Below are 22,713 nucleotides of genomic sequence, written 5' to 3'. Positions count from 1 at the left end.
CTGAGCAAGCTTAAATATTTTCCAATTTGTTCTTAACATAATTTTATGGATATATAAAGAGCCTTTACAGAAAATGTACATATAAATTTTTGTCTGCTTCTCTTACGGTGAGATGCCTTCACGTCCGTACGCTGGCGAGGTTGATTGACAAATGAGCCCTTGGCTTCCCTGGGAAGCTTCCTTTTATAGCGCGCCTTCGTGTTTAAAATGAAAAATTAAAAAAAAAATAAACTTCTGGGTGACGATGGCTGTGTACTTAATTCGTGTCTGCAAGGTAGCAATGTAGCTGCAGAATATCTCCACATAGTACCGGACAATAAGAGATATGATTCCACGGCAAAGTGGGATTAGAACCCTGGTTGCCACTGTCCCCGTTCATCAATCTCTCCAGACAGTTCCTAACTTTAGGAAAGGACAGTTTCTGTGCAGATGCCCAATTCTGTGTGCTCATGTAATGGAAAGACATTGTGTACTAGCTTCAGGTGGTTCATGTGCACCAGGTATGGCCCCATTGTTAAAACTCTTGTCGCATGATCAAGAGATTTAGTAACTTCTTGTGATTGTGGATGTAGTCCTGGCCACACAATCCTGGCCATTTACCCATGTTTTGACCTGTTTTTCCACATTAGCCCTTCATTATCCAGGTTTCGCCCTGTTTTCTCACATTTAACCCAAGTTATCCATATTTCACCCTGTTAACCCTCATTTAACCCAATTTACCGACATTTCACTCTGTTTACCTCACTTAAATATAGCAGTGACAAAACCAATTAAGAGTATTTACCGAAACTGGAATCATTTATTCGCCTCTCTTCCATTGGTTTCTTCATATATGTCTTGCAGAGCCTGGGGGAGGTACTGGTGTTTAGCGGGTTGAGTCCAGATTGCCTCACTTTTCAAGGCATTGATCAAAGCTTGGTGTGAACTCATGTCCTTGTTGCTGAGGAAATACCCCTATTTACTGTCTCTTAAGGTAATGAGCTACCATTAAGCAGATTTTATTAAACATCTATGGGCAGTTCTATTTTACATGGAAACCTTGGGTAACAAGTGGTGCCCCTTTTATGACCCAAAACAGGCGTACAAGTTAACGTAGAGTTCTACGATTCTACGCATTCCAATCATTCCTTTTATATATTATAAGATGTTGGCTATAAGTTAACCCTCCTGGGCATGCAATTCATTCCATTAATATAATATAAGAGGGCAGTTATAAACTTTTCATTTATTTTCCGTTTAAAGTTTCTGTAGCCTTAATTAACCTTTTTTCATTTTATTGTCCTCCCCTCCCCCCCCCCACTCTTGTACATTACACAATAATACAATTGTTATGTTTAAATTGTATTACAGCTTCGAGCATGTATTTAAATACTTTCATTAGATATTCATCAAACAACATTAGTTTATACCAGTGATCTAATTATATTCAACAGCTGAGCTATATGTTATTTGTAAACTGTACGCTTCTACGGCTCTACGTTTTCATTCTTAACTCTTCTTTTATACGCCTACGCCTCTTCATTTTCCCTCTAAAGTCTACGTTTCTAAGGCTTAACGTTTTCATTTTAAACTATAGGCTTCCACGGCACTACTGTTTCATTCTGAACTCTACGGCTCTACGGTTCTACTTATTCATTCTAAACTCTACGCTTACACGTTTCTACGTTTCCATTCTAAACTCTACACTTGTGCTTCCCTTTTTCTTCATTTTAAACTTTACGCAGTTCTGCGACTCTACGTTTTCATTCTATACTCTACGGTTCTACGGCTCTACGGTTCTTTTCCAAAGTCTACACTTCTACGACTCTACTTTTCTATTCTAAACTCTACGCTTCTACGGCTCTACGTTTCTATTCTAAACTCTACGGTTCTACGGCTCTACGTTTTTATTCTTTTCTTAATGCTTCTACGGCTCTACGTTTATATTCTTAACTCTACGGTTCTACGACTGTACTTTTCTATTCTAAACTCTACGCTTCTACGGCTCTACGTTTATATTCTTAACTCTACGGTTCTACGGCTCTACGTTTTTATTCTTTTCTCTACGGTTCTACGGCTCTACGTTTTTATTCTTAACTCTACGCTTCTACTGCTGTACGTTTTCATTCTAAACTCCACGCTTCTAAAGCCACTTACGTTACTGTACGTTTTATTTTAAAGCCACGCCTATACCACTTTGTTATTTAATTTGAACTCCTTTTTTATCCTTTCAGGTTTTACAACACTCGCGGATTCTTTACCTTCAACTTTTAAATTATACAAAAGCAATGTAATTACTCGAATGGGTGTTTATTAAAATTTATATTTTGTTTACCCATTTACTTGCATTTTTCTCTATTGCAATAAAACCATGCCTCTAAAAACATCAACCCCGTTGTATATCTTTTTTTTTTTTTTTTTTTTTTTTTAATATTTTTAATTCTTGCCACACACTCAACTCCGCACCAAAGTCTGGGCAGACACGGGAGGTTCTCCCGGTCATCCTCCTCGGCACGTCGTCCCGGGGTCGGCGTGGCGCTCCTGGGAGTACCCCCCGAGAGTGCCGTCCCCGCACCCGAGACTAGGTGGGACGGACTCTTGTTTCGGATTTCTCTGTGAGACCAGAAGTCGCTCCCTCACACTTCCTGGGACACGCCAACATCTCGGTTGGGCAATTTGGGCAATCAGACACTCAGAACTTCCCCTAGTTCATAGTGTGGACTCAGGGACCTACCCGTTGTATATCTTGTAATGTGCAAACATTTTTCATTTTCCATATTAAAGTGATAGTTCCCTACCAAGAATCCTTTGTTTTCGTTGCGAGTTTTTTTAATTTTAAATTTTAACTTTTAAATTTCAATTCCCACTTTCTTCAAAGGAAGTAACTTGATAACATATAGACAGTTTAAACATTTTAATAGCACAAATTTCTATGCGTATATTTTAGCCCAACCCTATAAAGAAATTGTACCATCGCAATGATATGTGGATGAGGTGGAAATAATTATTCCTGAATGTATGTGAAAAGCACGCACTGATTAAGACCAAACGTACACCAAACGGATTCTAAATCACCATTGATAACCACTATTATATAAAAAAAAAAAGGATCAATTTCAGAAACCGCCTCAAAATAAAGGCTATTAATACAGAAATTCAGAAATTCAGAAGGCCGTTCGCCTAACCAAATTGATGTTTCTTGACCTTCATTATGCGTTTAATTTTAACGTCTTGGGTCCCCAGCATTATGCATCAGTCAATTGAAATTTCCCCCCCCCCCTCCCCCGTTACTTACCGAGTAATTTAACATTTTCCAAGTGTTAAAACCCGTTTTTTACCCCGTCGCAGGGGCCAAAGACCTCTGCTCAATTGAAGAATTGAGAGTTTTGCCTGCCTTCCTTCCTATTTATGTGTTACCTATCACTGAAACTAATCTCTATAGTGCAGTCTACGATAATGAGGTTTATATCCCTGGATATTAAATAATACGTAGTTATAGTTATTACAAAGGCAGATCTGGAGGTGAGGAGGTTGGGGGGGGGGTCGGGTTGGTATATGCTTCTATGTTCTTTCAGCAATAAATTTTTCTATCCGTTCATATCTTTCTACTGTACTTATTACAATTATCATAGAAATCACTAAGCCTAGATCAAAGCCTTTTGTTGTAACCACTATGTACAGGCCGCATAATTCGCTGGTTGACATATTTTTTACGCGTTCATAGACAAACTTGATTCCTAAAATGTAGAATATTGTGTTTTGGTATATCGTAATCGTAATATTAAAAGACAGACTGACACCAAATTACTGTTAAATTTTGCGAATGTATATGGTATGCAACAGTTAATATCTTCTCCGGAAAATGATTGGTATAGTACTTGAACATCGCCAGAAGCGTTTTATTTGTCGGATTTGAGGAACTTTAATAGAACTTCGTAGATTTCTACTGACACAAGTAGATGCCTGTTTTCCTGTAGTTGTCTGCGACTTATCTGGTCACTTCATTCCATGTCAGGTTGTTCCACGAAATAGCCAGGTCGTTGTACACTATATATACAGCTCATATCCGAAAGCACTATTTTATAGCTAGAAATATTTTGAAAAAATGTCAAACTAGTGAGAATGCTCTACTTTGCCTCAGTATTTTTCGTTCTGAAAATTTGTGCGCTCATTTCGTAGTTTTAATTTTTCAGTTTGTTTATGATCCTGTTCGGGTTTTACCCATTTGAAGCCGCAACTTAATGCTTCTAACTTCATTGTTCAGGCTGTTCTAATAGAGACATAGTCATCGAACGGGGCCGACACATTTTAGGTCCCACCGTCTCAAGCTTGCACATATTACAAAAAATAAGCAACACGGCGAAGGGAGTTCTCCTTCACATCTAGCTAAAAGATTTCCTTAACATTTCCGTCATTTCATTTGTAAAAAAGATATTACAATTATTTTAAACATTCTGATGTGGTACGTATGCGACGAACTTGATTACGTACATTTCTGTATGGCTAAGCTTTTGGAATCTATAAGGTATAAGGTATAAGTATTTTATTTAAAGTCGACACGTGGGGAGTGGTTGCCCAATCTCCCGAGCCAGGGGCTCATGTAAAAAACGCACGACTATTTACAATAAAATTAATCACCGACATTACTATTACATTAAAATCATTAAAAATATAATTTAAAAAGAGATTCTAATATAAACTGATAGAATTAAAATATGAAAGCAACTAATCCTAATATTAAAAATTTAAAAATTTAAAAGTTAAATTTGCACGAGAAGCATAATAATATATATATATATATGTACAAAAAACAAATAAATAAGTAAAAATATCAAGGTAAAACTCTATACAGTTCATACTCTGGCACCCAGCAAACTTCATGCCATTTAAACTAGCTCGAAAATGTGCCAAGGTGGTCGAGGATTTTGCGTTAGCTGGCAACTGGTTCCACAAGTGAGCAATTAAATACAGAAAGGAGTTGTGCATGACAAGGCTGTTATATGGGGGCTGCACAACATTTGAGCCTATACCTCGTAAATTATAATTAGTTAACCTAGGTGTAAAAAACTGGGAAATATAATTTGGGCCATCATGTGTAAAACACTTAAAAAATAAAATGAGCGCTTGCACGATACGTCGCTGCTCTAGTGTATCCATAGCAGCCATGTCTAGTCATATATTATAGCTGGACGAGTTACTAAGATTCAGCAGCGACTTAATCGCAAAGTGATTACAACGTTCGATGGAGTTCTTCAAAGTTTTAGATATTCCCAGCAACAGTGGGCAGCAGTATTCAATATGTGGCAACACGTAGGCTTTATACAGAGAAATCATAACGTCTGAAGGAACTAGGCGTTTAATCCTACGTAATGCAGCTATCATAGCGTACGCTTTTTTCAGCATGGTTGTGACATAAGGCGTAAAAGACCAATCCGTGTCCAATGTAACACCTAAAATTTTGAGAGTCGGCTCAATTTCGATGGTCTTGTCACCAACTAAAAAATTGTTTGCATACTGAGATTTACCCAATGTCATTGCTTGAGTCTTGGAAGCATTAATTTGCACATAGTTCAAAGAGAACCAGTGCGATAATCTCATAATTTCTTGATTCACGGTGGATTCAAGCATACTTGTACACTCTTGAACTACATATTGCGTCGTATTACTTAGGAAGATCCAGTTGAATAATTGACATCATTAACAAAGATATTGAAGAGAAGTGGGCCTAGTAGGCTGCCTTGCGGCACTCCACAGGGAATGGGCAGCCAGTCTGACATGTTCCCATTGCATTTAACTCGTTGAAGGCGGCCTGATAGGTACGACTGGATCAGTTTAATGGCAGAATCGTCAACACCGTAAGCTTTTAGTTTGGCAAGTAACAAATTATGGCAAATCGAGTCAAATGCTTTAGATAAGTCAATAGCCACTACTCCCACGTCCTTTTTCTTATCAAGTGCCTGGCGCCAATCGTCAGTAAGCTTTATTAAGGCAGATCTCACAACACGAGTGCCCACGCAGGAATCTAGACATGTTATCAGAGTAAATTGATGTGAATACTCTGTATAACTGGTCATATTGAACTTTCTCGAACACCTTTGGAATCGCTTACAATACACTAACAGGGCGATTATTCGTTTTAGATGTGTCGTCATCTTTCTTATAAACATGAGTAACTTTACTAAGTTTCCACTGACAGGGCCACTCGCCAACGTCAATAAAATAATTAAAAAGTTTCGTCAGGGGTGCGGTGATGATGGGAGAAGCTATTTTTAGCAGCTTAGGTGAGATACCATCAGTACCAGCTGATTTCCTTGTGTTAAAACGTTCCCTGTTTTTTAACGTTACTGAGCGCAAAGGAAAAATGGCGCATTCTTTAATTTGTTGGGATTTACCAGTTGTTGGCGGCCATAAGATGTTAGAGTTAATGTATAGAGGCATTTCTTGTGTTGTAAAATATCTTTTACAGCTACTTTTGTTCGAGTTATTTTGATTGTTTTAGTGATATAACTGTAAACTTGCCACTTGGGGTATATAATGATTTGTTTATGACAAAAAGTAGTTTTAACGACTACGAAATATATAACTTAATATATCACTGTCCGAGAACAGTTGCTTATGAAATTGGTGTCCTGAACGCTATGTTTGAACAGTTTGAACAGTCAATAAAAGTGTTACAAGCGAGTTGATCGGGAACAAAGCGTGCGCACATTGTGACAACTAAACGGCAAAAAAAAAAACCATTAAAGAAACTAGCATTTTCTTAATTCCTTTTGTTTGTCTTGTTTTATGTACGGTGGATGAACGCACGCATGGTATGGTTTAGAAAATCAATTCTGTGTTCTCCTGTCCCTTTTGCTAATTGAACATTTATACCATTAAACGTCGAAAGTCAATTGACGTGCAAAGTGGGTGCTCAACAACTTATTTGAAATACCGAAGCACGCAGTGCGGCGGTACCCAAGTAAGTTTTGTAAGAGATCAAATGAAAGAGAATTTCACTAGCTATAAAAATCTTCTTAGGGCCTGTTTATATGGAGGATAGTTGTCCCTGGTAGGAGGGTTACCCTGTTACCCGGGCAAAAGAGCTTTTAATACCTTTATTTAATTATAAAAAGCTGCGAACTTTTTCTATTACCAAGCGCTGCAGTCGACCAAAACAAAATTTCAGATACATTTAAATCTAAGTCTGCGGTAAATTTGTCCAAAGAACGGTCGTTGTCGATGTTTCAGCGTTCCTTATTTTATTTAGGCAGATATCATAAATTTTTCAAAACAACTCTCGCCAGTTTTTTTGACCGAGAGGGCCAAATTTGGCTATGTCAACAGGGGCAACATTTTCATATAAACGCTCGGCAAAAGATAGCTCGAGGGAGAGGGTAACCCTCCTACCAGGGACAACTCTCTTCCGTAGAAACAGACCCTGAGTAATTATCTGTGGTACAGGTCATTACCCTGTCATGGCTGGAAGACGAGAGAGCTGATGTCATAAATTTATTTTGGCCCAATATTTCGGTTCAACAGGGGCATACAATGCTGAGTGAGTATGGAAAAACGGTAACAAAATTAAAATAAACTAAGTACTGATTGTTGCAAGTAAAAGATTGGTTTGAAAGTATCATTCCAATAAGGTCGCATATTTTGTTAGTCTCGACTGTTTGGTCTTGCCGTTGGTCTAGGAACTCACAGCAGGCCTGGAGTCCGTCTTTATGCGGGTTGTTCGTGTATAGTGAGGATACGTCAAGTGTTACAAGTAGAACGCCATCCGGTAGTTTTCCAATGCTATTTAGTCTGTTAAGAAAGTGTGTGGTGTCTTTTATGTAAGATGGAAGTTCCGAGACTAGTGGTTATTGATGGAAACAATTAAGCGTCCAGGGTTGCCTTGTTTATGAATTTTTGGGATTGTATGGAAGCTTCCTGGCTTGGGTGTGTTCTGTTTAAGATATGTAGTTGTGTCTTTGTCAATTATGTTGTCTAATTGTAGGCCAGTGACGTATTTTTCTTCACATTTTTGAGTAAGTGGGGTAAGGTCTTTGCCAATTTTTTTCCATATAGCCAAATTACAGATTTCCATAACCTTTCATATACTTAAACTCGTGAAATAACTACTCTTTTACATACCTGTAGCCTGAAAAAGGTACCCCTTTTGGGCGTAGCCTCCCCGTATAGGCATTTGTAGGGAGTACACCCCCCTCCACAGATAAAGGCAAAGCTTCCTACCCACTGATTAATAGTATCATTAAACTTGCTGTAAATATTTGCCCCTACTTTCAACGTAAGGTCATTGCCCTGAAATAGAATTAAACACAATTTTTTAACCAAACTTCGCCTACTGGTTCATTACGTTAAGGGAGCTGAAATTTTGAAATACAAAAAGGGGGGTCACCATATTCGTTTAGTAGCAGGAAGACCTTGTATATTCCATATAATTCCTTTAAAATTCCTCTGCGAGTTCTAGCAAAGTACACGTTTTTAGCGATAATTTATTTTGCAAACACAACAATTGATCTGTTTTCATTTTACAGAAAGACTTAGATCACTACACCGAAAATATGAGAAAAAATTGATAGGTCGCCAGACCTATCAATTACGAGAAAGCTACAGTTTATTTCTCTCGAGGTCTAAGCCACATAGAAAAAGCCGCCATTTTGTTTATGTGCGCTCGCGCGCGCTTATTACGCGTAAAATTCTGCGCAGTAAGGACGCGCAATGCGATACAGGGCAATGACCTAAGCAAAGTGTTGGAATTAATTTCAAATTGGGGCTAAGCTGCTGAGCCCTAATGTACACCCCCCCTTCCCCCCCCCCCCATTATTTACACCCTCTCCCATGCTAGCCCATGCCCAGACTGCGACTGCTAGGCTGTATTTATTTGTATTTATTCAGCGCGCTTGGCATAAATCCACAAAGAAACCTTTTCTTTAACAAAATTAAACTTTATTGATCATCGTTTTCATAATTGAAAAAATTGAAATATCAATTTAATTTTAATAATTATATAAACTTTTAACATCAAGGAGAATCCTCTTCATTCTGCAAAGAAAAAATAAAAAATAAAAAAAACTATATTTCACATTGCACATCTCACAATCTAACTTCATGTCATTATGTGGGTTGAATTTAACAATTCAATGAAGCACTTACACTCGTCCTCGCTTCTATCCATCATATGGATTGCCAAAAGGGGGCTTGTGGTAAAACCAAGCCCCCAATACTGGCGCGTGATATATATAAAAAAAGTCCATCTACGTACAGTTAGTATAATCAGCAACATCCTATGAAATATAAACAATAGTGTGTTAGGTTGAATGCAGTATCTATTTATTTTTTTCCTCCAGAAACTAACATAGGCCTATTTGACGTGCTCCTAGTATTGCAACAGAGCTCCCGAGCTTCATTTTTCTTGGCGAAATGATTTCAATTCTGGCAACAAGTTTAGAGACAAATAGGAAATTAGTACTACACTAGGCCTCAAAACCAATAACATCAAATTTGCTATTCAATATTGGATTCGGCCATCAGAACTTAGGATTCATTACTTAAGCGTTTGGGCTAGTCCTTCGACGCGTGGTTTAGGGAGTATAGTATATCACCCACTTCGTCACTCGCGAAAGTTGTTTTGCTAATCGTTGCGCGTCGCAAAGCGACGCGCTTCGTCTCCCTTCGCTCGCCAACAGATGGCTACTTGTAGCAATTCTCCCTAGCCTGCAGTGTTGGCGTTACTACTTTTTTATCCGGGTAACTTCGCTTTTAGAATGCGACAAAAATTCGTCCAGCTGAACTTGTCATGAAAGTGCCAAGCTTGCAAAAAAACCTTGTGCAAACAATATTCTCCTACTCTCTTTCAAATTGAAGGACATTGCTAAACATGTTTGCATTATATGTTTTTGGGCGGTTAAAGCATGATGATGAGTGTTCGTTGCTCGCTTAAGTAACTTTTAATACTCGCTCGAACTCGTGCGAGACGAGTCGAATACAGTTTAGAGCACGCTTGATTTTACGCGAGCTTGTCTCATCTAAGTTTAGCCAATTCTTGCCGCCGAATTCTTTTTCTGCACTCTCTAGGCATTCTTCAAACACCCAAAATTGACACACTATCTTAAGCCCTATATTTGCTACAAAATAGGCACAAACTAATACCATTGAAAGATTCGACTGACACTCACCTCCTCAAAGTCTTCTCCAAATCGAACACATTTTTGCGTCGCAACAAATTAAATGTACCTCTTGACAGCTGTCTGTTCAATTGATTACCGCTGTAATTTATGTCAGCTGGCGGCCTGCAAAACTATAAGCATATTTGAGTGAAAAAGTTAAAATGTTACATTCTTGTAAGAACTTACTAATACGATACTACGAGTTTATTTGTTTCTTTGCATGAATCAAAAAGTTGGCGAAATCTGTTACTTCTGTAGAAGCGTGATGAAATATTTATCCGGTGTTAAAGCTTAACAATGTCATTAAGCTAAGATAACTTATACAGTAATTTTAAATGCACGGCTAGTATGCCCTAGTTGTGCTTTTTTGTTAACTTCAGTGATTAACGCGCAATCATATCTCTTCGTTTCAAAAGATGAACTTTTGATATTGTATGCTTTTGAACTTCTAAATAAGTTTTTAAACTTTTTTTCTCATCGAAATTTCTGTTTTAAAGTAAGCGCATTTTATCAGTTCATCAGTTTAGTCGAAGTTTGATTGATGTAAAATTTATCGGCAAGGATAAAATGTTAAAAATCCCGCTTTTAAAATTCTTCCGATCTAACACAGGAATTTTTTATCTGTACGCTCCCAAGTTTAGGAAAAGAGAAACTTTACATTAATTTCGTCTGCAAAGGTTTTGTTGGTTGGGGGTTGACTTTTAAGCCGGTCTGTTGTCTTGTTAACACAATCTCCACAACGCTTTTAAGATCTCAACAAGTAATGGATATCTTTCGTTGATTGCAAAACAAACAATACATTTCCATCAACTCAGTTTAATAAGCTATATTGGGCATCGTCTTTTTCTCATTATGCCAGCTTCGACTTCTTTCAAAATATAAAATCGAATGGAATATTCCGTTTAGCGACCTGTATAATAGATCAAATGACGCGCGCACTAGCTATACAGCTTCAGATAACATCTCACGAATTTTTTTCTGCAGGTGTTACAATTCTTGAATTTTCAAAAGACTGTTTACTTTGGGATAAGTGGTCTGTTATCAGTAAACAGCATCACATCACTGGCCTTCGCGCAGGCACGCCCTAGCCTGAAACTCTCCCTCTTCAGCGCCAAAGAGTTTTTTTTTCAAATATAAGTTTATACAAGTCCCAAAAAAATACTATTACAATCAAAATCCAAGTGCGAAATATCACACTGTTTAGTTCAAATGTGCCAAATATGTCTTTAAGAAGTGAACAAATATCAGGCTTGCGTTCGGTTTGCGGAATTTGAAGGTAACTTTGATATTGAATTTTTGAGATTTGACGTCAGATTTTGTGCAAAAATAACTTCATTATCGACAATTATCACAACATACCATGGGAGACCACACGTTGAGAATAAACCTGCGTGTCATCACCTGTCACCCTTCTATGTTGGGGGGTGGTTGGTAAATTAACCTCCATTTAATATAACCTGTTGCCTTAACTTATGTGTGCGATAACTTTTCCGTCAAATCATTTTTTGTCGGAAAAAATTACCTCAATTGAACCTACACTGGATTACTTTTAATAAAAATGTAAAATTAAAATTTTAACTAGATGTGTACGTACGTGTTTGAATGAACAGGGGGCGTGGTTCATCAATTTCGCGCGTCGAATTTCAACAGTAAATTCACTCGCATGGCACTAGGTTTTCACAACTCAACTCGTTACAGATTGCAACCTGTTCAGTCTAGTTACAAATCAAGGCCATATTACGATAAAGGTTCAACAAATCTGGATAGTCCTAGCTGCCTTTCCAAAGCATCACTGGATTTGTCTCCGTGCCTTCCAGGATCTTCTAATTTGCTTTAATGTCCGACCGCTACTGTGCGACTTGCTTTTCTTGTCTGCAGTGGATTAACTAATGAATTCAGGTATGTTGTTAAACTACTGTTTTTAGTTTTGCCATTCGACCCTTATTTTGAAATAGTACATAGGGTAGAAAAGATCAAAATGTATCGAAATGATTACAAAAATCCAACGCGTATGATCAGAAAGTGTCGTTATCCCAAAATATACATCAGTTTGTTCTTAGCGCGCGGGAGTCAAGTTCTCAGGACTCGCGAGTCGAGTCGAATCGGAATGCCATTTCACTTTTTTTCAACATTAACGTTTGAGTATAGTAAAGATCAGCAGCTAGGTTTGATATACGACGCAGTTTTTTTTTTAAATTCTGCCCGGAAACTTTATCAGTGAATTACGTGAACTCGGCGGCCGCTAATGTGTTCGCTCTTGTGTTCGTTCAAGTTTCCTTGATAAGCGATTTTAAATATTACTTTTTGTGTCGTTGCGATGGAACCTGCATGTAGCTCAGTTGTGTGTAATCAATTCAGGCATACATGTGTAAGGAAAATAAATGGATGTCAATGAATATTTTATCGTTTAAAAACCGCAGCAGCGAACCGATTCGCGCATGAATAAACAAATATACTCGCAAAATTGTAATTTTCTGTTTCTGTTTATTAGTTTCAGTTCATGAGCTAGTAAAGGTTTGCTAATGTTTTGCTCAATGTGAGAAGTAATTCAATGTTATAGTCGAGCCCGAGTTGTATTTAATATGTTTTGTCGAAGTAAATGTTTCTTTTTTTCAACCTGGCATTGAGGACCGAGGTAAAAAGTATTCTACTGCATATTCCCCTGTAGGGGAAGAAGAATGAAAAAAGAATGGTCGTTTTTATCTCCCGATTTCTAAATTATTGTAATTAATCCTTCGCCAAGTGCTATGAAAGAAACCGCTTTCATAATAACACTAAATAATTTGCAAGGGCAGTGATGAAATATTGCATTCCAGCTTTTAGCATTAATTAATAGTCGGTAATCAATGTATGCTGCAAGGTCGAGTTCATATAAAATTTAATTTGTACCAAATCTCGTCCTTGTTTAGTGTAATCATATGGTGTAATAGACAGTTTTCGTGACATTGGTCCCTGTTTTGTTATACTACTTGCAATATTTCTGCCTCTACTGAAACAAACATATTGCTTGGTTAGCCAGAATCGCTAAAATCATTCAGTGTTATAATTGAAAGTTTTAGTTACGGGCACATGACAGGTTTGCACTATTTTAGACTAAAATAAGCGCCCCTATTCGAAAAAGCACCCCTACAATGTGTAACAAAGGGGACCAACAATCAAACTGGGTAGCTTAGTAAATTACCTCACAGTCCAAGGGATACCAGGAACAGGCATTGATTTGGGGGCTTGCTGGAGGGGGGGGGGGTTGTCTAAGCCAGGTTTTGGTCACTTTCCAAAATTGAGATTCTGTGGCTGAAATGAATTCTTTTACTCAGTGCACTGCATGCAGGGTTGAGAAGCTGTTATGAGGCTTACAAACACAAGCACGGTTGGTGTGCATGCTAGCAAGTGACAGTTTGCTTCTTAATGATTGATTGATTGATTGATTGATAAGGCCGGTGCTTTGTAGAAAAAGTGCCGAGCAGGCTTTGTGTTCTTTACCCAGTTTTCGTTAATTCGGCCATATATCTGACTGGATTTGCATAAACATACCTGCAAAGACCTCCGAGCTACTAGGTCAGGCAAACTTCCCCAGGGCACTCCACTGGCTGATAAGTTGCAACTGACAAGCACACAGGAACTCTGCTCCTTCGGGGGGTGGCTTCTGTCGTAAGGCTCTCATTGCAACAATCAACACTAGAACATTGAAGAAGTTTAGGAAACACTCAGTGTCCAAATTAACCCGGCCCCTCCCCCTTGCTTTTTTTCAGCTAATGCTCTTTCCCTGGGCCACGTCTGGCAGAAGCCTTGACACTTACCTAACTCCTGTTTTGAGCAGCATGGGACGTCCAATGTGGCCAGAGGCTACATTTTGATGTTTCTTAAAATATTACCTTATTGTTACTTATTTTCCTGTGGCTTATCTTCGTGAATATGAAATGGGAATATCTCGCGGGACTTAAATTTCGGTATTTGGCCAAAAAAATATGTTTAAAGGAACTTACTTTCGCTAAAATTGTCAAAAAACTGCTCAGCATTAACGAACATAAGTCTCAAATTTGGCACGACTGATTTGCATTTTCCACAGCAATAGTTTCCAATCAAGTGACACTGAACAAAACCATATCAAAACGAAATCGGCTTAAAACAGTTTGACACAAAAGTAACAAAAGTTTGTAACAAAAGTAGAGCTAGTTTGAAGACTTTACCAAGATAATTATGTAGCAAACTGACGGAAACATTGATTGGTCATAACAAATGATAATAAAGGGTATTAAAGTTCACGTTGTTATTTTTCGCGTTATTTTTCGTCGTTATTTTTGGCGGTTCTTTAATTTCGCAATTTTTTGAAAATCGCCAAAACACGCAAAAATTAATTAACGCGAAAATAAGTAACAATAATGTAAATAAGCAACTTGTTCCTAATAAGCGCCCGAGCTGAAATAAGGAAACAAGTGCCGGGGGGGGGGGGGGGTGGGCTTTATTGGATTAGTGCGGTATGTTTACAACTACAGTACACACTAAGGGATAACTCCCTGTGACTACTCCTCTTGTGTATGCTTAGCTAAAAAGTTCAAAGGCCTCCTAGTTTAACAGTTCACAAGCACTGCCAGTTTCACTATGTTCTTTTCACAATAATGTCCCCATGAAAAAGGTTAAAACTTCCTTAGAATAAAAAAAATATATATTTATTTAAAATTTAGAAATCACTTTTTCATAGGAGGAGTTACCTTCACATTCATCCTGGAACCAAGGTGTAACATAGAGCCTCTAAAAAGGGGGTGCTTTATGCTTTTTACACATATTCACCTGCCACAAGCGGCAATACCTGTATAGGAATAGGTAAGTTCGTCTCAGCAATGTTCGTACTAAGACATATGATAGTGCATAAAATATCTTACCCAATGCATTTATTTTATTTTATTTAAGGTCGCGCAGGACCCTTGCTCATTAATATATTCATTAGTCAAATTTCTTGTTGGAGTGCTATCTTGTAAAGCCTTAATTCACTACATTTTGAATATTGATTCCTCTGAAATTTAATAAGGATACTCAGGGATGATGGAATTACATCATGATTGCCCTTTTACTGAGAAATTACCGTTGTCAATTACAAGCCCTTAAAAGTTTAACTAAAGATAATGCGATTTTGTGTCCAAGTTTTCAGCTAGCACAGCGCCAAATTAAATGATTATATAGCCTAGTCATAAATCGTAACTTCTTTTCTGCTCCCACTAGAACGAAATTTTCGATTTCAAAAACTGCTACAAGTTAATGGCTTCTAAGAGGGTAAAAATGTTAAATCTAAACTTTGAAACATGCTATCTTCATTTTGAGAAGGAAATTGAAAAATTCGCTCTAGCCAGAGCACAATAGAGTACACCAAGTTTATTTCCCTCGCGAATTACCTATTGAGATTCTATATCGGCGGAGAAACTTGTACACAAAATTGAAGGTTTTGAGGTTTCCGAAGACCTTCCAAGTCAATGTTTACAACAACGTGTGATATATTCAAAGCTGTGAATCTATTTATGATAATTCCCTATGTTCCAGCGCACATGGCACAAAGCTAATAACAATGACTAGTAATTACTTGTACAAAAGAGTTTAAAAAGAAACATTCTCATGAATATTTCGTTTGTTGTCGGCTTCAGTCGTCCGGCAGTTCGTGCATACTCTTTAAATAAATACATACTAATGATTGCAAGGGTCCTGCGCGACCTTAACCAGGCAAACACGAAAGGAGCAAACAAGATTTAGTTATAATTGTTCGCAAAAACCACAGTTTTAACAGCAAGTTGTGTAGAAATGTTATTTATGTTGTAAGTTAACAAATTGCTAAGATTGCTATTGTCACTTTTTGTGGTTTTGTCTTTACAAATTTTAAAATATCAGAGCAACACATGAAATGATTTCATTAAATGTGGTCAACGAGGAGAAATCGATATTTTTGAGCTTGGAAGTATTTTTTGCAAATGCACTATGCATCCCTTATGACTTGTGACCTCCGTGCGATTTACTAGTGTATCATGTTGTTTTGTATTATTCACTTTGCAGAACAACAGCAAAATAATCTGTGGTCATTATGTCCGGACTTCATCCATAAAATCTGTCTTGTGGTAGGTCTACTTTCAGAAAATTTTGCTTTTTGGTACTATAACCAAAATCAGATTTTTCTTTACAATATTTGATACATTGCCAAGCAGGCTAGTGATAAGAAGAAGCAAATTCATCAACTATTGGGTATGGTCTTCACTCTCAAAACTGACGTCATAAAAAATCTGGAATCGAGTCTTTGCGGAAACCAGTCTGCGTTCAAAATTATCCACCCCCTATGTCGACATATCAAATTCCCCGCCCCTCTGAAGTTGATACTACTACTACTACTTCTACTACTACGACCCTCCAAGTTTATTTTTTTCGTTAATGGCCATTTGGCCACCAACTGCTCAAGTTTGGTTACCTATAAAAACTTTTAGTCAATCCAATTAATTCAATCCTTCTTCACAATTTTAGTCGCCAGGCTGGCGACTTCATTTACAATAAAGTCGCCAGCTCCTAAATTTTGGTCGCCAAGGCGACTAAAATGGTCTTAACTTGGAGGGTTGTACTATTACAATTGCAACACAAACTTTGGATTCTATAAATTGTATAAGCTATCGGCAGTTTTTCTCTGCAACGTGGCAATATAATTTGCTTAATTGTGTGCTATATTAAGAAGACTTTCCAAATCCTAGCCTATCCTACAAACACTACTCTTCAATCTCTTTGAAAGGTGATCGTTAATTGTAGTGGTAGCTGCCTTAAACTATCGTATCAAGGGTGCACATTTAACTTTTTTGCTCATAATTTCTTAATATAAAGGCTCCTTACCGTCGTAAACTGCGTCATGTTCATTAATACTACCTTCGTATAGTTTCGTATGCACATAGCAAAACAGTTACTGAGGGCTTGTAACGTGTCGCAATGTACCAAGGGAATGAAAGCAAACAACTCCCCGCTCCTCTTCCCAAGGTTACGATTTAATTCCTTAGGTAACTTTCGTTGGCGGCTACTTATTGTAGGGATTTAGCGAGTTGGCAAAAATCGTTCAATTTAATGCTCGCTAATTTTTTTATTTTTTATTCAGGCTATTACATTCTTCTCACGTAACAGCAGCGGAAGTACGCGTACCTACTCCACAAGATGTAATGCAGACTTACAATAGAAAAAAAAAGAGACTGGGTACTTGTTGAACAAGGCCAAGGGTTGGAGCTTGCCACAGTTCTAAAAGATCAACATACCGACTGTCAGGCTGATTTATTTAATCGCCATTTGACACTGAAATAATGAAACCCATGTATTTCCTGCCTTCCTTTTATCTACTGCCGTCATTGTTAGATATTCATTGTAAATTACGTTTTAAATTTTCTGTTTCCGAAAAGAACGTTTTTTAGTTTAAAAAATGTACCACATTATTGTTGTTGCTACTTTCACTTTTACCTGCCCTGTTCCCTTACACAATTTCTTCAAAGTCAATAAAAAATCAATAAAAAATGCTGTCTCAGATAACCTATTTTTCAAAATTTTATGGGGGGAGGTTGGCCCCATACCCCCCTCTGCGGCGCTAAAAGAGTTCAAACGGACGCACTCATACGCATTCCCCCCCCCCCTCGGCCATTCAACACTTAGTAGATCTGTCTGGACTGACAGTCATTGCTGGAAAAATACGGCAATTGCATATTGCCAAGGTGCTTCAAAGGGCGGCTTATGCTTTCGAACGGATATATTTAGTTTGATTTGAGAACACTTCCGTTGGTTTGTAATTTATTCTTGGCTTGAAAATTATTTTCTAAAAGAAGAGAAAGTAATCCTTTATAGCAGCCCTTTCACTCAAGAAAAAACCAATGTGCTATTCTTTCATATTAGCTTGTTATTGAGCTCGTAGGATTAGTTTCAACTAGATTTTGTGAGTTACAATATTTTGACTTGGGGCGCCTTGCAGTGTTTTAATTAAAACCCAATGGGCTTACATAGTATTGATGAAAATTACATATAGCCTTTGAACTGTTTAACGATGTTGTCAGCCTAGAGAATTGTAGTTGTCTAACGAAGCAAATGGTCTCGCTTGAATATATTTGTCCGATACTCTCGTCACGTTTTGGCATGGAGCACAATTTCTTCAATTTGTCCTAAGAAATTGCGTTAAATACACGGGATCACTTGTTAGTTTCTACCTAACCTGTTTAAATCCATTTTCAAGTATAACCCTTTCTCCGAATCGCCGTTCAAAATTCCTAGAAAGAATACGGAAGTCACGCACGCGGTTTGCGTGATTTGTAGGGTCACACGTATGTCACGCCGTGTAACGTTATCTAGAAGAGCAGTAACTGGTTCCCAGCAAAACCTTTGACGTAAAATAGCTATAGGCCTACTTTCTACATTTAATCGTCCCACACGCTTTAGCTTGGGTTTGGATTTCTAGCTAATAAAAATGAGGAAGCATTTGAACAACGACAAATGAACAGTACGTCGAATTACGTCACCCCTATGTAGGGCGCGCTTAAGGGAGAGTTGAGTCACTGGACTAGGTAAGGTTTAATTTTGCAAAAATATGCGGAAAATGACAATTTTTTTTTCAGGGAACAGCTGTAGAATTTAAATAGTTTTTTCTTAAACAGCGGAAAGGAAAACCCCAGGAAGAAGGAAACTGGGTTCATTTATCTCGTGGAAAAGTCCAGAATTTGAATGCGGAACATTCAAACCACTTTGCATCCACGCCCATTAACGTAAAAAGGAAGAAATAGGAGATAATCGAATAAGTATGGTAAAAATGTTTTTCTTATCAAATGATGAAAACGATACGGCAAACCCCAGCTGAAAGAGGAATACTCATTGCTGAATACCACGAAGGAAAATAAGGGCTGCATGGAAAGCTATAAACCTAGTTACAACATGGAAAGGAAAACAGTTGTTCACTGGGTAAAAGAAAACTGTTGATGAAATTATTATGCTTACGATGGTTACTTGAAAGTTAACTAAACGAAAGTAACATTTGATGGCTCTCCCTACAAGGCCACCGGTGTACAAAGAGTAGCTTTTTGAGCTTTTGATAATGGGTATTAACAAGGTGCCTGTAATAATGAATCCACAGGTAACAATCAGAGACTCACAAGCATGTGATCTAGTGGAGGAGCTCTGCAATTATCTCGAAAGCAAATTGGCTGAAATTGACCGTGTAAGTATACCAATAGCATTTCAATTGCGATACAATTATAAACACTGCTTCGGTTGGATAAGGTTTGCTTATGGAAACTACTTGTTTTAGCAATTAAGAGAATTCTATCTCTGTTTACATTGACAGAATCATCCAAACCTGCACTTTGCCAAAAGATGGTAAGATATCAATACTTTAATGTGATGTTGGTGTAATCTGCATACAGAAGAACTCTGTTAAAGAAACAATGCATATCTCTATACTTCTTACTAGGGATATGATTCTGGAAATTACACAAGAATTCATACAAAACATAGACAGCACTGAAGAATGAAACAGAGACTCTCCGTGGTAGGTTAAAAATTGTAAATTTTATATTCCACTTGATATTGTTGGATACACTAATAATGCATACGGTAACCATAAAGGACGCCCCATTAGGGGGTGAAGAAGGTCAGAGTATCCCGTATCCCATTAATTTTTTGCCTAAATATACCGTATCCCATTAATTACCATTTATTCGATATCCCATAATCTCTTTTCCTAATATCCCGTATCCCTATTATTTCTCACTGAAATATACCATATACCTATAATTTTTTCCAAAATATACCGTATCCCTAAATCCCCTAAGGGGGCCTCATAAAGTAATGATTGTTAAAAGTATTGTATCTTTTTTTTTCCAAATGTAAAGAGAAGATGTAAACGGCGTTCATGGAGATACAGCAACATAAGATGCATACCGTTATAGTTAATAATAGGCAATAATAGGCAGTTGATTTTGTTAAGGTAGATGTAAGAAAGGGATAACAAAACGAAAAATTAATAAAAGCACTTTGGAATCGATCGCTTCTGTCAGTATTACAACCCATTTTTAAAATTGAAGCAAATACTCTCTCGTTACACGGCAAGGGCCATTCAATTTTATATTCACCCCCCCCCCCTGTTGGCAAGGGAAGTCAAAACTTACCCCCTAATAAAAAAGATGAAAGTGCCTACATGATGCCCCCCTCACAAAATTCCCACAACAAAAAGACCACTTTTTGCTCATTTTGTATCATTTCGTATAAACATCACCACTACGATACATCAGTACAATTCTTATCATGCAGACTCGGTAGCTTATACAACACAAGGCAGCTATTAACTCAAGCTTTTTGAGTTATTTTTTCAAAAATAGCTCTTTAGTCGTCGTGTCCTTGTAATCAGTCAGTGAAGTATGTGTGTTTGTCACACCAATCAGATTTCAGGTACTATCAGAACCAATAAAATTGCAGTTTATAAAGGGGAAGCAATCTGACGTAGTCAGCAATTTCGCTCGAAGTTTTTAGATTAGAAGGAGGCGGAATCGGTGAGTTGTGATTTAACCCTGGATTAAAAACGTTTTTCGTAACGCCCGCCTGCTTACAACGCACACGCCGTGAGCAAAAGGCCCAACACTAACTTGTTATTCGAGCGTACGTTTGATGAGGCTAGCTTTCCATTTGCACAAAGCAGATTTGAAGAATAATGTGGTCATTACTTTTGCCATCCGCTTTGCGAAGTTCGTTGGGAAATTGGAAAGTTTGTTATGAAGTTGCCAAATAGGTTGCGAGTTTTTGAATCAAATTGTGAGCTTCGATACAAAGTTCCCAACTTCGGCCCGAAATTAATAAAACCTTCTATAATTATGTTATCAAAAAGGGCTTTGCTACGCTAAACTGTTGGAAACAAATGTCATAAAAATAAAAAACTTTTATGTTCAGCGAGCCGTAAAAATTTTGTTTCGAACAAATTAGTCTGTCGCGTCGCGTCGGCTTCGATTAAAATCAATAAACCATCCAGTTTCATCCGGTTTACAAACGCAGAAGACTTGAAATTGAAGACAGTGAAGATTATGCCTCACAGAAATCGTTAAATATGTGTTTTCATACAAAAAAGTTAAAATTTGACCAAATTTCTACCTGCATAAAATTTATTTATCGCCAAATCACTTGCGTGATCGCTGATGCGAAACGTTGTCTTGCACTTCAAGCCACTTCAACTTTCCTTGACAAGGTCTAAAATCTTCGAGTTCAGAAATCGCCATGACTTTCGAGCAACATGTCTTGTTTCTCCTTAACAACTAAAACTTCGAAAGTTCAGTCGGCCCGAAGTTGGGAACTTATCGAAGTTCGCAATTTGATTCGCAAACTCGCAACGTAATTGGCAACTTCATAACAACTTCATGTGACCGCTTCTCTGTTCGCCCTAACTATAGTTAAAAAATTTACGCCTCGCTGATCCAAAACAATACACACTAACTATAGTTATACCCAAGCAAGGTTCATGAGTTAGTCTTAAGTTTACAAACGAAAAGCCAATCAGAATGCGACAATTCTTTTCGCACGTGCGAGATGAACATAAATATGCAAAACAAAGCGTCAAGGGAAGGAAAACAAGAAAAACAACATGCCAAGAAATTACATATCATCAATGTTAGCAAAAATAAAGCTTGAATTCTTCGGTTTCTAGCATCCTTACTTCATTTTATTTTCTTCAACGCCGAAATGCCGTGCAAAAATAGAAAAAAATAGAGGAACAACTGGACACAAATAAACAACAAGGGCTGTCATGAACTAATTTAAATACCAAATTATTCACAACCTAATCAGAACTAACTATAGTTAACTGCATTGGTGTGACCGCAAAGACGACAGAAAGCACTAACTATAGTTAGGTATGACGTCACGTAACTTGAGACTAACTATAGTTAAACTTTAGTTACGTCGTAGATGTGACCGCAGCCCATAACTGCTTAAACAGAATAAGAACGTGCCATTTTGTGACATTTTGATAATTGAATTAGTTTTTGTTTTTCAATTAAATGATGAAAATTTACATATTGAGTAAAACAGTTCTGATGTATCAAAATGCACGTAAAAGTTATTTTGTTTGCAAGCAAATTTTGTGCAAAAAGTGACTTCGTGGGCCGCCATACACAAATAGCTCAACCCATGGCATAAACCATCCCAACAGGACAATCACCCAGTTTCACCCCAAGCCACCCCATAAATTGAAAAAATAACTCCTGCACGCTTAGCGTGCCTATGTTTTATTCAATGTATGGACAGTTAAAAGCTCGAAACCATAAAATTAATAATTGAAGTACTCAAGGTGGCACTGAATTAACGTACAAAGAAATTCAAACATTCCGAATAGGCCATCTTGCCTTGAGTTTGCTATTAGTTGTTTTGGGATCACTGACTATAATGAGAGTCAAAATTCATGACCGATCGTGAATGATAGAACAAAGTTACATCGGGCTCAGGTATTGAGTCGCCTTGCAGTAGTTGGTAGGCTCTTAACTGCTTTCGATGCACTGGAAGGGCGGATAATTTAGCCTTCGCTCACATGGACCAACATGCGAATGTAACCAACGGTATG

At 37.6% G+C, this 22,713-nt stretch overlaps 1 long non-coding RNA gene across 1 annotated transcript in view; it reads left to right on the top strand.

Moving 5' to 3' along the window:
- LOC144650278 (uncharacterized) overlaps positions 1-20,235 on the top strand; it is a 45,446-nt gene extending 25,211 nt beyond the window's left edge. Inside the window, exons 2-5 of the long non-coding RNA XR_013570068.1 lie at positions 19,063-19,329; positions 19,456-19,487; positions 19,582-19,659; positions 19,995-20,235. This is a non-coding gene — a long non-coding RNA (uncharacterized LOC144650278). The remainder of the gene's footprint in view (positions 1-19,062; positions 19,330-19,455; positions 19,488-19,581; positions 19,660-19,994) is intronic.
- The last annotated feature ends 2,478 nt before the right edge of the window (positions 20,236-22,713 follow it).

This window comes from Oculina patagonica, chromosome 4 (assembly GCF_052425735.1).
Source record: "Oculina patagonica isolate OP01 chromosome 4, crgOcupat, whole genome shotgun sequence".
Lineage (NCBI taxonomy): Eukaryota > Metazoa > Cnidaria > Anthozoa > Scleractinia > Oculinidae > Oculina > Oculina patagonica.
The sequence above is the reverse complement of the archived record's forward strand: the minus strand, read 5'-3'. Positions and strand labels throughout refer to the sequence as shown.